Source organism: Bos mutus, chromosome 24 (assembly GCF_027580195.1).
Source record: "Bos mutus isolate GX-2022 chromosome 24, NWIPB_WYAK_1.1, whole genome shotgun sequence".
In the NCBI taxonomy this organism is placed as follows: domain Eukaryota; kingdom Metazoa; phylum Chordata; class Mammalia; order Artiodactyla; family Bovidae; genus Bos; species Bos mutus.
In genome coordinates, this window is record NC_091640.1 from 50,158,994 (window position 1) to 50,177,448 (window position 18,455).

Consider the following 18,455-nt stretch of genomic DNA (forward strand, 5'->3'; position numbering starts at 1 on the left):
GCTGCATTGGTGATTTAGAGTTTCTCCTCGACCCTCTGTCCATTTGACTTGCTTTCTGGGAACCTGAAACTCAAATACAGACTCTTTCCTACCCACATTGTCATGACAAGTTCAAATCCTATCTCTCCAATCCAGAGTCCAGCTACCCTCCTGGTTTTTCTCCTAAGATTCCTTAGGCCATAGTGTTCCCTGCAGGTGCATTCAGAACCCACCATCAGAACTCATGTCGCCCTCTGACTTCTCCCAAACTTGCCCCAACATTAAATAGTCCAAGAGCTTTCAAATGTGTTTTAATGTCTGAGCTTGAAATGAACTTCACATGCTTGCCTTATAGTCCTCCTCTGCCTGTACAGAGTGGATGGGAGTGGGGACTAAGCTCCTTTGAGAATCTTCAGGACACTGAGGAATTGTTTATCTTACTGTCTTAGCTTGGGATCCCTAAAGGAGATTCCAAGACAAAAACTTATGTCAATACTTTATTAGGAGGGGCTTCCCAGGTCACACTAGTGGTAAAATATCCACCTGCCAATACAGGAGACTCAAGAGACTGGAGTTTGATCCCTGAGTGGGGAGGATCCCTTGAAGAAGGAAGTGGCAACCTACTCCAGTATTCTTGCCTGGAAAATTCCATGGACAGAGGAGCCTGGCAGGCTACCGTCCATGGGGCTGCATCGAGTCGGACATGACTGAGCAAATGAGCACATTTTATTAGGAAATGCAGTCCTGCCTAGGAAGCTGGAGTTGGGGAAAAGAGAGCAGGGCAGAGAGGGAAGGAGAGAAAATAAACGGACATCTTCAGGACCCAGCTGCCACTCATGTTCAAGTACAACGGATGGCTTAATCTTGTCTCTTCTGAGAGGCCACATGACCTGTTGCATCTCGAATGATCTGTCTTGGGGAGAAAGTGAAGAGAATTTATCTGCTGCTTCCCAGAACCCACTGGAATCACCCAAGTGCCTTAACTCCCCTGTCCATTATACGCAAGGGCACCCAGTGGGTCTTGTGGCATCTCACACATCAGAGGAAACAGGTGGGCCTCGGGGCAGGAGGCGAGTGAGGGGCACGCAGCATGAATGGGGGGCGAGGAGCTCTCGGAGTCCCTAAGCAAGGACAGCCCTTGTTGCAGCCAGAATAAGATGAGACCACAGCCGAGGAGAGTGTGATAAGTGGATGAGCACTCCCATTTTACAGATGAGAAAGTTATAACTCAGCAAGGAGAGAAGACTTGCCCGATGTATACGGCCAGTGAGTGGCAGAAGCTGCACACAAGACTCTCAAGCCAGTGCTCTTTTACCATGCCCTGGGTCATTGAATGATTTGGGGGGCTCCTCTTCCTCTTGATTCAAGAAAGCGTAATCAAAGCTCTGATCCTTCTGAATTGAATTTCCCAAGTGACTCTGGCACCAACTCCATCTATCACAGACTGTGTGCACATCGTAATTGGAACTTTTTTTTTTTGGTCAGCCAGTTGTCTTTAGAGTTCAGAGAAAGCAACACTGTAAAAGCTAAGTGGAAGTCTATTATGATCAGCCACATCTGTCCATATCAGGCAGGGGTTTTGCTCATCTTAGCCAAAATTGAATAGCAGCTGTCTTTATTTAATAAAATCCTGAGAATAATTGTAAACCGAGACTGGTGTACTAAAACTTAGAAGAGTGCTTTATAGCTTCATATGTCTTTTAATATTGCAAAGTGCCTCCTGTCCTTTTCTGTAATCGACAGGTTACAAATCAGGCATAACTATAATATAATCATAAATAGATTTTCTTCCAGAACACAAAAACAAACTGAGGGGCAGGTATTAATCGTTCATAAATCCACAGTGTGCTTTTTTCAACATTGTCAAGCAGTTCTCCAACTCTCAGTGGACACTGAGTGTCCTGCCTGCAACTCAGTGTCCACACTGTCCACCTCTGATCTAGATAGCCTCCGATCCCACATGTTAAGGGCTCGGTCCCACAAAACTGCACCCCCTTCAGATGCCAATCACAAATCTAGGTTGTTGCCTGTGCTTATGACAGGACAGTTATAGATCAGAAGCCCCCATGACTCCCTCATCAGGTTTGATTTCTTTGCCAGAGCTAGAGTGGCTCGCAGAATTTAGAGAAACATTCACTTATATTTACTAGTTTATTAAGGGCTTCCCTAGTGGCTCAGCGGTAAAGAACTCGCCTGCCAACGCAGGAGACATGGGTTCCATCCCGAGGAAATGGCAATCCACTCCAGTATTCTTGCCTGGAGAATCCCATGGACAGAGGAGCCTGGTAGGCTACAGTCCATGGAGTCACAAAGAGTCGGACATGACTGAGCAACTGAATGACAACAACTAGTTTCTTAGAAAGGACACAGAGGAACAGCCAGATGAACAGGTATACAGGGCGAGGCCGGGAGGGCTCCTGAGCTCAGGAATTTCTGTCCCATAGAACTGGGGTGTGCCACCCTCCTGGCATGTAGGAGTGGTCACCTACCGAGCAGCTCATCTAATCTCATCATTCAGGAGTTTTTTTTTTAGTTGGGAGATGATTGTTTTACAATGTTCTGTTGGGTTCTACGAGTTTTTATAGAGTTTAATTTATAGCCATTCCCCCTGTCCGTACCCAGAGGCTGTGGCTGGACCTAAAAGTTCCAGTCCTCTAATCACTTTTCTGGTGACCATCCCCATCCTGAGGTTATGCAGTGGCCTCACCGTAAGTCCCCTCGTTAGCATAAACTCGGGTGTGATGAAAGGGGTTCCTCCTCATGAAGAACAGAAGACACTCCTGTCACTCAGGAAATTCCTAGGGTTTGAGGAGCTTCTTGCCAGGAACGAGGGACAAAGATCAACCATTTCTTATTACCCCACAGTAAATGAGTCATATCTTTAGTTTACAGAGAAAGATGGTCATTTACTACCTCTTTTGAAACCCTGGGCCTTCCTCAGAGCTGTTACTCTGTTGTCCAAGTCTTTTCAGGCTGCTGTAACAATCCCAGAGACTGGGTGGCTTACGGACAGCAAAAATGTTTACCTCACATCCTGAAGGTTGGGGAGTCCAAGATCAAGGCGCTGGCAGAGTAAGTGTCTGGTGGGAGATGCTTCCTGATTTATAGATGCTGTCTTCTCAGTGGGGCTCTCTGGAGATTCTTTTATAAGCACGTGAATCCCACTCCTGAGAGCACCACCCTCATGACCTAATCACCTCCCAAAGCCCCCCACCTCCCAATACCATCACTTTGGGAGATTAGGCTTCAGTTTATGAATTTGGGGTGGAGGGGTACACAAACATTCAGTCTATAGCAACTGTGAAATGATTTCTTGGGGTTGAATGCCTCCTAGGAAATGATGCTTAAGGAATTCACTCACTCTTCAAGAATTCAAGCACAATCCCAATAACTGACAGGCAACAAGTAACTGACACATCAGAACTTCTGTGAAAACAAATGCACTAGTTTACAATGCGCAAGCCCACATTCCTAATACATTCACTAATCTTTGCTTTCCCTCCTGGCGAGCGCATGTCCTGGCCATGAGATACCCTTTATGTGGACTCAGTTTGGGCTGCAAATTCTATTCACAAAATAATGGTACTTCCTTAGAGATTTAGGTTGTTATATTCTTGACTTAGTTGAATAGAATGTATATTCTGCTCTTTGATAGTTGACTGATTGCCCTGGAGAAATAACTGGAACTCCTTATGCTTTCACTGCAGATTTGTGTGTCTGTGTGTGTTATTTATAATAAAAATATTAAAAACACATTTGTGTGTAATCTACTCAACTGCAATTTTCTTTCTCCATGAAAATTATTCACATAAGCTGGGCTGCTCATTGTATCTGTCATTATTAGCAAAATTCCTGATGCCTAGGACAGAGGCTGGCTTAGACGAGTTCTGGTATCATAGAAACTACAGTCTCTTCTTGCCTATATATTTTATAATGGTCTCATATAATGGTCTTCACAATTTCTGGTGAAGCAAAAATGATTTCAGCAATTAAGAAAAAACTTCCTAAATGTCCCTTGAGATTTTTTCATTCAACTACAAAACCTCTGGGGTGCATTTGCAATTGTAGTCGTGTGTATCTCCTTCTGACATTGGGAGATTGGGATTCATGGGCTAGAGATCCAATTCCACATTTACTGAGTGCTTACAGAGGTGGTGTGTGGCTTCCCCCAAACCCCATATTTGTCAAGTCCACATTCAGGTTCAGAAAAACTGGGGTGATGATAATACCAATCTGGAGGTGGGGAGAGGAAGAAGGGCAGGAAGAGAACAAAGAGATCAAGCTTTAAAAGTTAGACAACTCAGAGTCTTTGTCCTGTGGGTTGTAACTATCAGAGTTTAAATATAGAACACTAGTCTAAGCATGTAGTAAGCACTCAATAATTGATTGAGGCAAATGTTAGATCAGTTGTTTTGTAGATTCCTGGGGGCTAGGACCTTATTAGCTTGGCATAATATCTGTTACTAATCTAGCACAATAGAGTATTCCTAATGAAGATTTCAGGGATCAAAGGTTGAAGTTCATGGACCATTCTAGGGCTGGCAAGCTCGATCAGGTACTAATGAGGCACAGGTGATGAGTTTTCTGTCCTTATGGGTGTGAGCTACAGATCAAACCATGGGTCACTTTGATAAGCACAAGTCACTGTTGATAACAGTAAAACTAGAGTTAAGGAGCAAGATTAGGAGATAAATGCCAATATATTATAATACTAGTGGATTGTTTGAGAGGAACAGGATGTTTTAACAGGTTAGGAGATGAATAAAATGACTTGGAGAAATGAAATGAGGTAAAGCAGAAGAGTCAACTCTCTTGAGTTCAAATTTCTATACAGAGCAGAGGTGGAGGAAGGAAAAGTAGTACATCTCAGACTTTTGTTGATTATGACCTATAATTAAGAAAACAATTTGATGCTGTGAGTGTGTATGCTCACACATTGTCATCCTCATACAACATATATATCTGAAATTAAAATAGCATCAAGTGATGCTCTTATCACAGTGAACTCTGAAGTTTTCAATTCCATTTCATTGTTTCAAAAATGCTGGCCAGATCTGCTGAATTGATCATACAGCTCATAATTATTGGGGTTATGGCATATAGTTTTAAAAGCAGATGACTGGGTGAAGTAAGGACAGAGCAGGGAACGTGCAGTTAGAATTTCAGTGAGGTCTTATCGCAGGCTGAAAGAAGAGAATGCTGGGATGGTCCAAACAGTGAAGAAACTTCTGGGAAGTTAGCAGGCTGAGAGTTCAGCCCTGCCTATGGGAATCAGGCCAGCATCAAGTTTTGCCCAAATCATCTGATACCTCATACCTGGACTGACTTGCCTTGAAGGCACTGCAGGATTTCCATGAAACGGCTAAGATAAGGAGCAGGTAGGGGATATTGGTGGCCAGTATCACTGAGTGATGCTCAGTTCAGTTCAGTCACTCAGTCGCATCTGACTCCTTGTGACCCCATGGACTGCAGCATGCCAGGCTTACCCTGTCCATCACCAACTCCTGGAGCTTGCTCAAACTCATATCCATTGAGTCCATGATGCCATCCAACCGTCTCGTTCTCTGTCATCCCCTTCTCCTCCCACCTTCAATCTTTCCCAGCATCAGGGTCTTTTCAAATGAATCAGCTCTTCACATCAGGTGGCCAAAGTATTGGAGCTTCAGCATCAGTCCTTCCAATGAACACTCAGGACTGATCTCCTTTAGGAGGGACTGGTTCGATCTCCTTGCAGTCCAAGGGACTCTCAAGGGTCTTCTCCAACACCATACTTCAAAAGCATCAATTCTTCGGCACTCAGCTTTCTTTATAGTCCAACTTTCACATCCATACATGACTACCAGAAAAACCATAGCCTTGACGAGACAGACCTTTGTTGGCAAAGTAATGTCTCTGCTTTTTAATATGCTATCTAGGATGGTCATAACTTTCTTTCCAAGGAGTGAGCGTCTTTTAATTTCATGGCTACAGTCACTATCTGCAGTGATTTTAGAGCCCCCCAAAATAAAATTTCTCACTGTTTCTGTTTCCCCATCTATTCACCATGCAGTGATGGGACCAGATGCCATGATCTCAGTTTTCTGAATGTTGAGCTTTAAGCCAACTTTTTCACTCTCCTCTTTCACTTTCATCAAGAGGCTCTTCAGTTCCTCTTCACTTTCTGCCATAAGGGTGGGTCATCTGCATATCTGAGGTTATTAATATTTCTCCCAGCAATCTTGATTCCAGCTTGTGCTTCATCCAGTCCAGCGTTTCTCATGATGTACTCTGCATTTAAGTAAAATAAGCAGGGTGACAATATATAGCCTTGACATATTCCTTTCCCAATTTGGAACCAGTTTGTTGTTCCATGCCCAGTTCTAACCATTGCTTCCTGACTTGCATATAGGTTTCTCAAGAACCAGGTCAGGTGGTCTGGTATTCCCATCTCTTTCAGAATTTTCCACAGTTTATTGTGATCCACACAGTCAAAGGCTTTGGCATAGTCAGTAAAGCAGAAATAGATGTTTTTCTAGAACTCTCTTGATTTTTTGATGATCCAACGGATGTTGTCAATTTGATCTCTGGTTCCTCTGCCTTTTCTAAATCCAGCTTGAGCATCTGGAAGTTCACGGTTCATGTACTGTTGAAGCCTGCCTTGGAGAATTTTGAGCATTACTTTACTAGCATGTGAGATGAGTGCAATTGTGCAGTAGTTTGAGCATTCTTTGGCATTGCCTTTCTTTGGGATTGAAATGAAAACTGACCTTTTCCAGTCTTGTGGCCACTGCTGAGTTTTCCAAATGTGCTGGCATATTGAGTGCAGCACGTTCACAGCATCATCTTTTAGGATTTGAAATGGCTTAGCTGGATTTCCATCACCTCCACTAGCTTGTTCCTAGTGATGCTTCCTAAGGCCCACTTGACTTCACATTCCAGGATGTCTGGCTCTAGATTAGTGATCACACCATCGTGATTATCTGGGTTGTGAAGATCTTTTTCGTACAGTTCTTCTGTATATTCTTGCCACCTCTTCTTAATATCTTTTGCTTCTGTTACATCCATACTATTTCTGTCCTTTATTGATCCCATCTTTGTATGAAATGTTCCCTGGTATCTCTAATTTTCTTGAAGAGATCTCTAGTCTTTCCCATTCTATTGTTTTCCTCTATTTCTTTGCGCTGATCACTGAGGAAGGCTTTCTTACCTCTCCTTGCTATTCTTTGGAACTCTGCATTCAAATGGGTACATTTTTCTCTTTCTCCTTTGCTTTTCGCTTCTCTTCTTTTCACAGCTATTTATTTGTAAGGCCTCCTCAGACAGCCATTTGCTTTTTTGCATTTCTTTTCCATGGGGATGGTCTTGATCCCTGTCTCCTGTAGAATGTCATGAACCTCCGTCCATAGTTCTTCAGGCACTCTGTCTATCAGATCTAGTCCCTTAAATCTATTTCTCACTTCCACTGTTTAATTGTAAGGGATTTGATTTAGGTCATACCTGAATGGTCTAGTGGTTTTCCCTCCTTTCTTCAATTTCAGTCTGAATTTGGCAATAAGGAGTTCATGATCTGAGCCACAGTTAGCTCCCAGTCTTATTTTTGCTAACACTATAGAGCTTCTCCATCTTTGGCTGCAAAGAATTTAATCAATCTGATTTTGGTGTTGGCCATCTGGTGATGTCTATATGTAGAGTCTTCTCTTGTATTGTTCAAAGAGGGTATTTGCTATGACCAGTGCATTCTCCTGGCAAAACTCTATTCACCTTTGCCCTGCTTAATTCTGTACCCCAAGGCCAAATTTGCCTATTACTCCAGGTGTTTCTTGACGTTCTACTTTCAAGGAGCAAGCGTCTTTTAATTTCATGGCTGCAGTCACCATCTGCAGTGATTTTGGAGCCCCCCCAAAATAAAGTCTCTTACTATTTCCATTGTTTCCCCATCTATTTGCCATGAAGTGGTGGGACCAGATGCCATGATCTTCGTTTTTGAATGTTGAGTTTTAAGCCAGCTTTTCACTCTTCTCTTTCACTTTCATCAAGAGGCTCTTTAGTTCTTCTTCACTTTCTGCCATAAGGGTGGTTTCATCTGCCTATCTGAGGTTATTGATATTTTCCCCAGGAATCTTGATCCCAGCTTGTGCTTCCTCTAGTCTGGCATTTCACATGATATACTGTGCATATAAGTTAAATAAGCAGGGTAACAGTATACAGCCTTGACATACTCCTTTCCCAATTTGGAACCAGTCTGTTGTTCCATGTCCAGTTCTAACTGTTGCTTCTTGACCTGCATACAGATTTCACAGGAGGCAGATAAGGTGGTCTGATATTCCCATCACTTGAAGAATTTTCCAGTTTGTTGTCTGTGGAAACAAACTAAAGTCAAGGCTTTAGTATAGTAAATGAAGCAGAAGTAGATGTTTTTCTGGAATTCTCTTGCTTTTTCTGTGATCCAATGGATGTTTAGGGATTCTAGGGACCAGAAACCTGTGGGAAGTACTGCCCTGCTGTGTGTTATAATCTCTGCAGACCTTACAGCTGAGGTAATTTACATTATAGAGACGCTGCTGCTGCTGCTGCTAAGTCACTTCAGTCATGTCTGACTCTGTGTGACCCCATAGACAGCAGCCCACCAGGCTCCCCTGTGCCTGGGGTTCTCCAGGCAAGAACACTGGAGTGGGTTGCCATTTCCTTCTCCAATGCATGAAAGTGAAAAGTGAAAGTGCAGTCACTCAGTTGTGTCCGACTCTTAGTGACCCCATGTACTGCAGCCTACCAGGCTCCTCCGTCCATGGGATTTTCCAGGCAAGAGTACTGGAGTGGGGTGCCTTTGCCTTCTCCGTGTAGAGACGCAGCTCTTCCCAATTTAAAATACCAGCTTTCCATGACATTTATGATTAAGGCCAAAATTTTTGCCACGGGCCAAACAGCCTTAATGATTTGTGCTCTGATCCTCTCTCTGACTGCTCTTCCTTCCCTCACCCTACTGTGCAGCCTGTGATCATTTCAAATGCTCTTGCTGTTTCCTTGGCCTTCCCTGCACTCTTCCCTCCCCTTGAGCCACTTTTCTTATCCACACACAACGCACTTTTTGCTGCCCCATGAATTCTTTCTTGATCCCATCCCCCACACATATTGGAATGAAACTAGATCTGCCAATTAGTACTTCCATACCAGGAAATTCAATTATTTGTGTAAGCATGTATTTAATATATGTCTCCCCACTAGACTATGAGCTCTATGAATGCAAGAACAGTAACTGATTAAAAAAAAAACAAAAAACAGTTAAAACAATGAATTTAAATTAAATGTCTTACTAGGGAATGGCACTCAATTTCTTAAAAATATCTCAGGCTTCCCTAGTGGTCTAGCGGTTAGGAGTCATGGATTACATTCCTGGTCTGAGAGGATCCCACATGCTGCAAGGGAACTAAACCCATGCACCACAGCTACTGAGCCTATGCTCTGGAGTCCATGCTCTACAACGAGAGAAGCCACCACAATGGTAAGCCTGTACAGTGCGACTAGAGAGGAGCCCCGGCTTGCTGCAATTAGAGAAAGCCTGTGAGCAGCAATGAAGACCCAGAGCAGCCAAGAATAAATAAATAAATAAAATATCTCTTAAATCTAAAATAGCTAGAGGCCCAAGGTTTTTCATTGAACAGTTACAGCATCTACAATAAAGACTGTTTTGTATCTTTCTTTTGAAAAGTTGTATTTACTATTTCATTTTCATGTCTTATTGCTTTATTTTAGCCACTTAAACAATGTTAACAACATTGATGGTAGCACACATCTCTATCTTATTGCTGAATTTGGTGGAAATGGCTTTAGTATTTTCTATTTTTTATGCTGTTTGCTGTGCTATTTTGAGTAGTTCATGTTTATTTTTCCTTGAGAGACCTTCCTGGCCCTTACTGGTTGAATGAAAACCAGAAGCGTCCTGGGAGCCATTTCAAGATAGGAGTGATTAACCATGTCGAATGCTGGATGGGTCAAGTAAGACAAAGCCTGAGAACTGGTCATTAGATTTAAAATCATGGAGGTCACTGATGACCTTGACAAGAGCAGTTTCCATACAGTAGTAACTAGAATTGGTTAAAGAAAGAACAGAAGAGAAGAATTAGAGACACCAAGCAGAGATAAGTTTTGTTTTGCCAAGATTTGTTATAGAAGAAGGAAGAGACTTGGGAGAGCTGCCAAAGGAAGAGAGTCAAAAGAGTTTTTGTTTTGTATTGTTATTTTCAAGATTCAAGACATTAAACCCTATGGGAAAGCCACTGCTTATGACCTCTTATGTGGACAAACTAATGATCAAAGAGTATGCTTAGTCGCTAAGTTGTGTTCAACTCTTTGTGGGTGGACTCTAACCCACCAGGCTCCTCTGTCCATGGAATTTTCCAGGCACAAATACTGGAGTGGGTTACCATTTCCTTCTCCAATGATTGCAGATAGAGGGGAGCATTTATAAAGTCATGTCCTTAAGTGACAGGCTGGGTCTTGCACGTAAGTGGGAGGTGACTTCAGATGGAGCAGGGACAGCTTATTTACAATAAGAGGCGAGAAGGCAGAACAGGACAAATGGGGACAGACACTGGGCAGTGGGTCATTGTAGTCTCCTATTATTTCTTTTGCTCAGTGTATTTAATGATTTCCGGGTGATTCCAGTGAACGTGTAGGTTTGGAGTCACTGGCCTATAGTTAAAACCAAGCAAACCAAAGGGCTTATATAAACTCCACTCCTCCAACTCTGTTCTTGTGTCTCATTTTTCTGCTGGTGAGAAAAGAGCATATCCAGAGCATCCTGGGGTGATGGTGAAGAGTGAGTTGCCTCAATTTGTCAACCTTAGGTCCCACACTGTGAGAACAACCCTAGGCCTGTCTCACTTTCCTAACTGTACAAACTGCACATATGAGAATAGAGAGGAGTTAGATAGATAGATACACAGATACATAGAAAGACAGACAGACAGGCAGATAGAATGAATATAGGTCAGATCTCTCCCAAAATAGAGCACCCCAAGAGGGAGCAGGACACCTGGCCCAGCGTAGGCTTACTTTTATGCCCCTGCTACTGGGACTCCACCTTCCAGAAGTCACAGTCCAGTCAGTTCCTTAAGCATGACCAGTCCATACCACAAGGAGAGAGGACACAAAGTCATGAACACTGATGCCAAATTCTTGGAACAGAAGGAGTGGGGTGTGGAAATTGTTTAATAAATCTAAATTGCCTCCCCTCCTCCACCTAGGCCCAAGATTTAGCTAGCACAATTGTTGCAGTCCCCTTGGACTGATATAACAAAAATACCGTAGACTGGGTGGCTGATGCAAACATTTATTTCTCACAGTTCTGGAGGCTGGGAAGTCCAAGATCAGGGTGCTGGCATATTTGGTGTCTGGTGAGAGCCAGCTTCCTTGTTCTTAGATCATTGTCTTCAACCTGTGCCCTTTTATAAGGGCACTAGTCCCATTGTTGAGAGTTCTACCCTTATGACCCAATCACCTCCCAAAGTCCCCAGATACCATCACACTGGGGATTAGGTTTCAACATATAAATTTTGAGGAGACACAGCATTCATTCTATAGCCACAATAATTTTAAAAAATTATATCTATCCACCCTAAGCAAGGTGGGCATGGCATTTTTCTGATTAAGGCAGCAACTCCCTGCTTGTGTACTCCAGGACCCTGGCCTAGCCACCAAGGTACAACTTGCATATCCAGTCACAGACAGTGGGAAAATGCTGGTATATTTTTCCCCCAGGAAGAAAGAAGTCCAAAATAACCTGGTGGCTTTCCCAACCCCTAAGCTCTGTGTGGTTATTTTCTGCTGGTTCACCCCTACTTAGGCCAGCTGTTTCTTTAGGTGTCTTCTCTTGAGGGTAAAAATAAGGAACAACCTATTTCCTGGTAGCAGCATCCACAGGAGGATGACAGCATGTGATATCAATGTGATGGAGGGAGTCTAGTTCCTATTCATTCCCTTGGCATTGTGCAGTAATGGACTCCGATATTAAAATGCATATTTCACACCCTTGTCCCCAGATTTGGAGGATGGCCATTCACTATGCATGAGCCATTCACTCATGCTCATCACACAGAGAAAATTACATTTTCCCAGTTGCCAAATGGAAGAGATAAATTATCTCACGTGGATAAGAACACTGCTTCCACAGCAGTTCCACAGACCCAAGACACTGATCTAAAGCACCCAGGAGGGAGATTGCGATTTCCTGGGGTCTTCCTGGTCAGACGAGGTGGGACATTTGCCCTTCCAGCTTTTTTGGATAAAATGAGCATCCTTGAACCCTCTTATTCTTCCTTCCTAGGAAATATGTTATAAGAGAAATAAATCAACACACAGCATTTCAGATTTATGCCTACCCACTGAATTGATAACATTTATTTGTAATGAAAATTAAAGAAGCAAAATGTTAAAATGTTCTCTTTGGGGAAGATACACTGGAATGTCTCACCACTGATGGACACATATCTGCTTCTTGCATACTCTCTCCTTATCCCAGTGTATTCTTTTAGGTTAATGAGGATCAGATCACTGCTGTCTCTAATTTAGAATCTATTCCTAAACCTATTGGTGGCAGCAGTGGTAAAGAATCTGCCTGTTAATGCAGGAGACGCAGGAGACACAGGTTCGTTCCCTGGGTCAGGAAGATCCTCTGGAGAAGGAAATGACAACCCACTCCAGTATTCTTGCCTGGAAAATTCCATGGACAGAGGAGCCCTGGTGGACTACAGTCCATAGGGTCCTAAACAGCTGGACACAACTAAGCACACACACTTAAACCTGTTACCTATACACATATAATTAATAGCAACTGTATCTGTACAGTAATTACAGCTACCATTTATTATCCTTCACATGGACATCACTATTCTAACCACTTAATGCATATTTCTAATATAATCTCATAATTTAAATTTTTTGTTTTTGCCCGTGTTACAATTAGCACAGTTATATGATTCACACAGTAATTCTTTCAACAGTTATCCAGCGCCTATTACACACCTGGAATTGTACGAGGCCCTGGAGGCTGAGGGGGGCGTGAAGCAGAACCAGAGTACATGGCAGACCCTCCAGAGTGTCGAAGTGAAGTTCTCGCACTGATTGCTTTGGAAGTTGGGAGAAGGGAGGGCTCAAGGGCAGCTAAAGCCACTAGTGACCTCATTATACAATATTTAGGTTATCGTATTTTTCTCTGCCTAGAAAAGCGGCTTCTCGATCCATCCCACTGCGGCGCACGCATTAAGCGACGCCCCTAATCAGTGTGGAACACTTTGGATTTGCCCGAAGGCACCACCTAAACGCTAATTATTACTAGTGTACAGGTCTAGTGGCTTCTGCCTTCCTTTTCTCTAGCTTCTTAAGTGTTGCTTCCCTTCTGTTAGTTTTATCCCGGTCGTGCAAAGGAGCACAGATTCACAGCCCGGGCGCCAGGCTCTGGACTGGTGCACGTGCGCTCGGTGCCCCTCAACCTTCGGCGGGGTCCCCTCTCCCGCGCCACCCAGTCCGGGCTGGCCCCTTCTCCTCCCGGGCGTCCCCGCCTCCGGCCGCCGCATCAGAGCGGGGCGGACCCGGCAGAGAGGCCAGGGTTTCGGCCGAGCGCAGAAGCACTCCGCTTCCCGCCGCCCCATCCCTCGCGGCAGAGCTCAGGGGGGTCCCCTCCCCCGGGGAGGAGTGAGGACGGGCTCCAAAGGTGATGGAGGATTTCGGGGAGCGTGCTCCAAGGCAGGAAGGGCAGCTACCCCGGGGAGCTGGGCTCGACTCAGAGAACGCGAGTCCCAGGCCCCCCAGGTGAGGTTGCCTCCGAGAGGGCTGGGTCGGAGAACGCCGGTCTACACTGCGCGCGCTCCGCCCCGGAACAGCGCGGCGGAGCGGCCCCAGGGCTTGCGGGAGGAGGGAGCCGGGCGCGCGGGGGAGGCAGCCGCCCCCTGCCGCCCGAGGCCGGGCTCCCCCGCGCGCCCGCCGCCGCAGCAGGTGGGGGCCCGGCGGGCCGGGGGCGGGGCCCAGTTCGGGGCGGAGCCGCGGCGGAGAGCGCGGGGCGGCGAGGACCCGGGCCGGGGCCAGAGAGGCAGCCGGAGCCGGAGCCGCGCGCCGGGCTGTCCGGGCGCCCGCGAGAGCTCGCCGCGCGCCGGGGCTGGGACCGACTGGGCAGAGCGCGCCGGCGCCGCGGCCGCAGACAAAGGCGCCGCTCGCTCCCGGGCCGCCGCGCTCTCGGGCTCTGCCTTGGGTAAGTGGCTCCCCCCTGCGTCTTCTTTCTTCTCCCGGCAGCCTGCTCCTCTCGGAGTTCCACGGGCTCCCGAGGAGCCGGAGAGAAAGGAAGAAATGACACTTCCCCGCTGTCTCTGCAGTCCTCATTACACCTTTAAAAAAAATTCCTGAACAAAAACCCTAGCCGATTTCACACTCGCGAGTTTCCGAGCGGTGGGACGTCTCCCGTGGGATCGGCGCCGCCGCCCTCTGTGACCCCTTGCTCCGCCGACTGAGCGCGCGGGTGTAGACCCTGGATCGGCGGTTTGGACGTGAAAGTGGACGGTGGGCTCCCCCGGGGCGGAGGGGCGGGGGGTGTAGGGGAGGAGGTCGTGGGGACCGATTGCCGGGAGGGAACCCCCATCTCCAAGGACTGCTCGGCGCGTTCTGGAGCACCGAGGGGCAGTTCGCACTGTAAGTTCAGATTTGGATCTCGGTTATGGGGTCTGCCCCAGTCCCCTAGCACCCTGCTTTCCAGCCTTCTCCCTGTCTTGTTCAGGGTTAATATAGCGCCCCCTACGCCCCACCCCACCGAAGCGCCCACTCTGCCCCTTCGCGGCCCCAGGGCGGGGGCTCCGAACGCCTGAGAGGGAGGAAGCCCCGCCGCGTTCCCGGCTGGGGGAACCCCAAATGCGTATCTGCGGCGGGAGGGCGGGCGGCTGCAGGCGGAGGAGATTTGACATCACAGCGTGGTCCCCGGCCGGCTCCCCCAGCCTCTTTCCGGGCTGCCCTCCGTCAGAAAAGGAATCCCGGCTGCCTTTTTTTTTTTTTTGCTTTTGTTCTGCCGGTAACTCTCCGGAATCCGGGGAGAAGCCCGGGCGGGCCGATACCCCCGGGAGGGGGACCTTGGCGGAAGCTCCAGGTGCAAGCCCAAAGTGACAATTGGAGGCGGCAGCTGTCTCCCGCCCCCGAGTGGGGAAGAGATCCCGATCACTGATCAATGCTGGGGAGCAGGCAGTGGGTCGGCCGCCTGCCGAAGAGTGGGATGTCTGCCGCGGCCGCGCGCCGTCACGCGCCGCTCCCGCACTCTCGGAAACGCTTCCTCGAAACGCGCATCGCCATTCACGGATCTGTGTCTGGGACTTGATTAATGTCACCTCTGCCCGGGTTCTCTGAGGAGCGAGCGTCTGCTTCTATTTAATTTAATAGCCTTTTATAGGGGCCTACTGTGTGCAAGGCAGCAGCCCTACGGTTATCCTAAGAGATACTTAATGGAGCGCCTACTGTGTGCAAAGCAGGTGTGTTACGAACTTTTCAGTTTAGCGGAGTTTATTGAGTACTTACTGTATTCACGGTACCGATGCTCTGACCGTATCTTAATAGATATTTACTGAGCAACTACAGCGTACAAAGACGTTTTTCTTTGTTTTGTTGCTGAAGGGCTGCCCAGTGTATCTTTGGGGGCGGGGGACACGTCGAGGCAAGGAAGCCAAAATATGTCTTCTAACCCTTCAATTCCTTTGGTAACCTGCCTTTAACTTTCCCGGACTGCTTGCTGTGTGGTGTAGGAAGAGCTGGTCTGGTACACTCCAGCTTGAGGGGTTTATCAGACGGGAGCAGGGCAGAATAATGAAAAGGACCTCTTTCCAATTCAGTTTCCTCACTTTAAAAAGAAGGAGGGAGGAGGCGGTTCTCTTTGTGCAAAGCACGGTGGTAGTTATTGCAGGAAATCAAAGGTTAATGAGGCAAAGCATTGACACTTAGAGGGGGGAAAGTCTATGGTGGGGACAGAAAGACAAAAGACAATCAAACCAGGAAGCTTGTGGGGTGGAGCATGAAGATAGGGCCAAGTTAGACCCCTCAGCCACTGGCTCCAAACCATGACCCTGTTGAGAGTGGCTTTAAAATTCTATCTTTCTGGTGCCTGGGGACATAGAGGCAGAATCAAATGGTCTGAGGGTCCTATCTAGTAAGAGATTAGATGAGTCTGTTACTCTGATGGGATCTTGAGACACACTGGAATATCCAGATTGGCAAGAAAACCATGGGTCCTCAGCCTGTTGGCATATAGTTGTTGTATGGTGACTGCAGCCATGAAATTAAAAGACACTTACTCCTTGGAAGAAAAGTTATGACCAACCTAGATAGCATATTCAAAAGCAGAGACATTACTTTGCCAACAAAGGTCCATCTAGTCAAGGCTATGGTTTTTCCAGTGGTCGTATATGGATATGAGAGTTGTACTGTGAAGAAAGCTGAGCGCCGAAGAATTGATGCTTTTGAACTGTGGTGTTGGAGAAGACTCTTGAGAGTCCCTTGGACTGCAGGGAGATCCAACCAGTCCATTCTAAAGCATATCAGTCCTGGGTGTTCTTTGGAAGGAATGATGCTAAAGCTGAAACTCCAGTACTTTGGCCACCTCATGTGAAGAGTTGACTCATTGGAAAAGACTCTGATGCTGGGAGGGATTGGGGGCAGGAGGAGAAGGGGACGACAGAGGATGAAATGGCTGGATGGCATCACCGACTCGATGGACGTGAGTTTGAGTGAACTCTGGGAGATGGTAATGGCAGGGAGGCCTGGGATGCTGTGATCCATGGGGTCACAAAGAGTCGGACACGACTGAGCGACTGAACTGAACTGAACTGATAGGCTGTTATCAGGAAAATGTAGACTAGTAGGTATGATGTAGTCTAGTAGGAGTTCTTGTTATAAGCACATAAACGGGTGGCTTGGGCAGCGTACATGAAAAGCTAGGAGCAAAGTCTTCCTAGAATTTAACGTCAAAAACAAAATTCTATGCTCATGGAATTGTGGCTTTCCTTTATCAGACAGTGAGAAATTCTCTGTGTCTAGTATGGTTGTCTTTTTAACTTCAGTTCAATTCAGTCGCTCAGTTATGTCCGACTCTGTGACCCAATGGACTGCAGCTCGCCAGACTTCCCTGTCCATCACCAACTCCCGGAGCTTTCTCAAACTCATGTCCATTGAGTTGGTGATGCCATCCATCTCTCTCATCCTCTGTCATCCCCTTCTCCTCCTGCCTTCAATCTTTCCCAGCATCAAGGTCTTTTCCAATGAGTGAGTTCTTCAAATCAGGTGGCCTAAGTCTTTTTAACTTGGCCTCCAGCAGTTTCTGGTAACTGCTTTTCCCTAGCTTCTTGGTAGGTTGATCTTTTTCTTCCCAAATCATTTCCAATCGCCCTTGGGGGGAAAAATTTTTTTTTAAACTACAAGTTATTAATTTTTTGTTATGAACTTGAAAGCCCCCTTCAGATCTTTTCTGGAAGTAGCCCCATTATGAAAGATAGCTAGGAAGTATAGTAAGCACTAGATGAATGACTTGGAGGCCCTGTACTTATAAGAGGAGGGAGGGAAAAAAAGGTCAAAATGAGTCTATTTTCAGGGCAGGAATAGAGACATAGACACAGAGCACAGACTTGTGGACACGGGAGTGGGGGAAGGCGAGGGTGGGGTGAACTGAGAGAGTAGCGCTGAAACATACGCTGCCATATGTGAACAGACTGGGAAGTCGCTGCAGAAAAGTGGGCACTTGACACGGTGCTCTGGGACCACCTAGAGGCACGGGCTGGGGTGGGGAGGGAGGGGCACGAGGGAGGGGACATGTGTACACTTATGACTGATTCATACTGTTGTATGACAAACCAACGCAACATTATAAAGCAATTATCCTCTAATTAAAAAAAAAGTCGGAATCAGGAATTACAGGGAAAAATATGAACCGGCCTTGAAAGACAGAATGTGATTTAGATAGGCAAAGAAGATGAACAAAGGCCTCCCTTCTAAATTGATGGAAAGGATGTCAGCCTAAGGGTGATGAAAACCAACCATCTTTCGAGCACTTTAGAAATCTGACAGCTCTTCATCTGGAAGAGTTTCGAAGCGCTGCCCGATCTTTAGCTCTGTGCCCAGTGCTTTGCGAGGTGTCAGGTGGGGGCTTCACCCAGCCTGGCCTGGCGTTCACTGTAATTCCCATGGCTGGTGGCTGGTGAGAACCCTTGTCTCCTGTTCCAGCTGCAGGGAGCACTGCATCCCTACCATTCTTTCCAACATTCCTAGGGTTTTTTTCACCTGAGCCGAACTTGATTGTAATCTTCTTCAAAGCCAAGAATGTAACTTGGTCTTTTCTCTACATCCTTCCCTCCCTGGAGGCTCAGGCGTAGTCTGCAGGGTAGGTGACTTTTATTCCAGAACCCTGGATTGTCCATTCCTTCCACCTTTCCCTACTTCCTCAGGGCCTGACCTTTCTCCCTCTCTACCACTTTCGGCTCGTC

General features: G+C 46.5%; 1 protein-coding gene across 2 annotated transcripts in view; it reads left to right on the forward strand.

Moving 5' to 3' along the window:
• The first annotated feature begins 13,997 nt into the window (after positions 1 to 13,997).
• The window catches only part of MAPK4 (mitogen-activated protein kinase 4), a 172,654-nt gene continuing 168,196 nt past the window's right edge, over positions 13,998 to 18,455 (forward strand). For both annotated transcript variants that reach the window (XM_070361725.1, XM_070361727.1), the window contains exon 1: positions 13,998 to 14,200. The gene's annotated coding sequence lies outside the window, so the exon portion shown is untranslated. The remainder of the gene's footprint in view (positions 14,201 to 18,455) is intronic.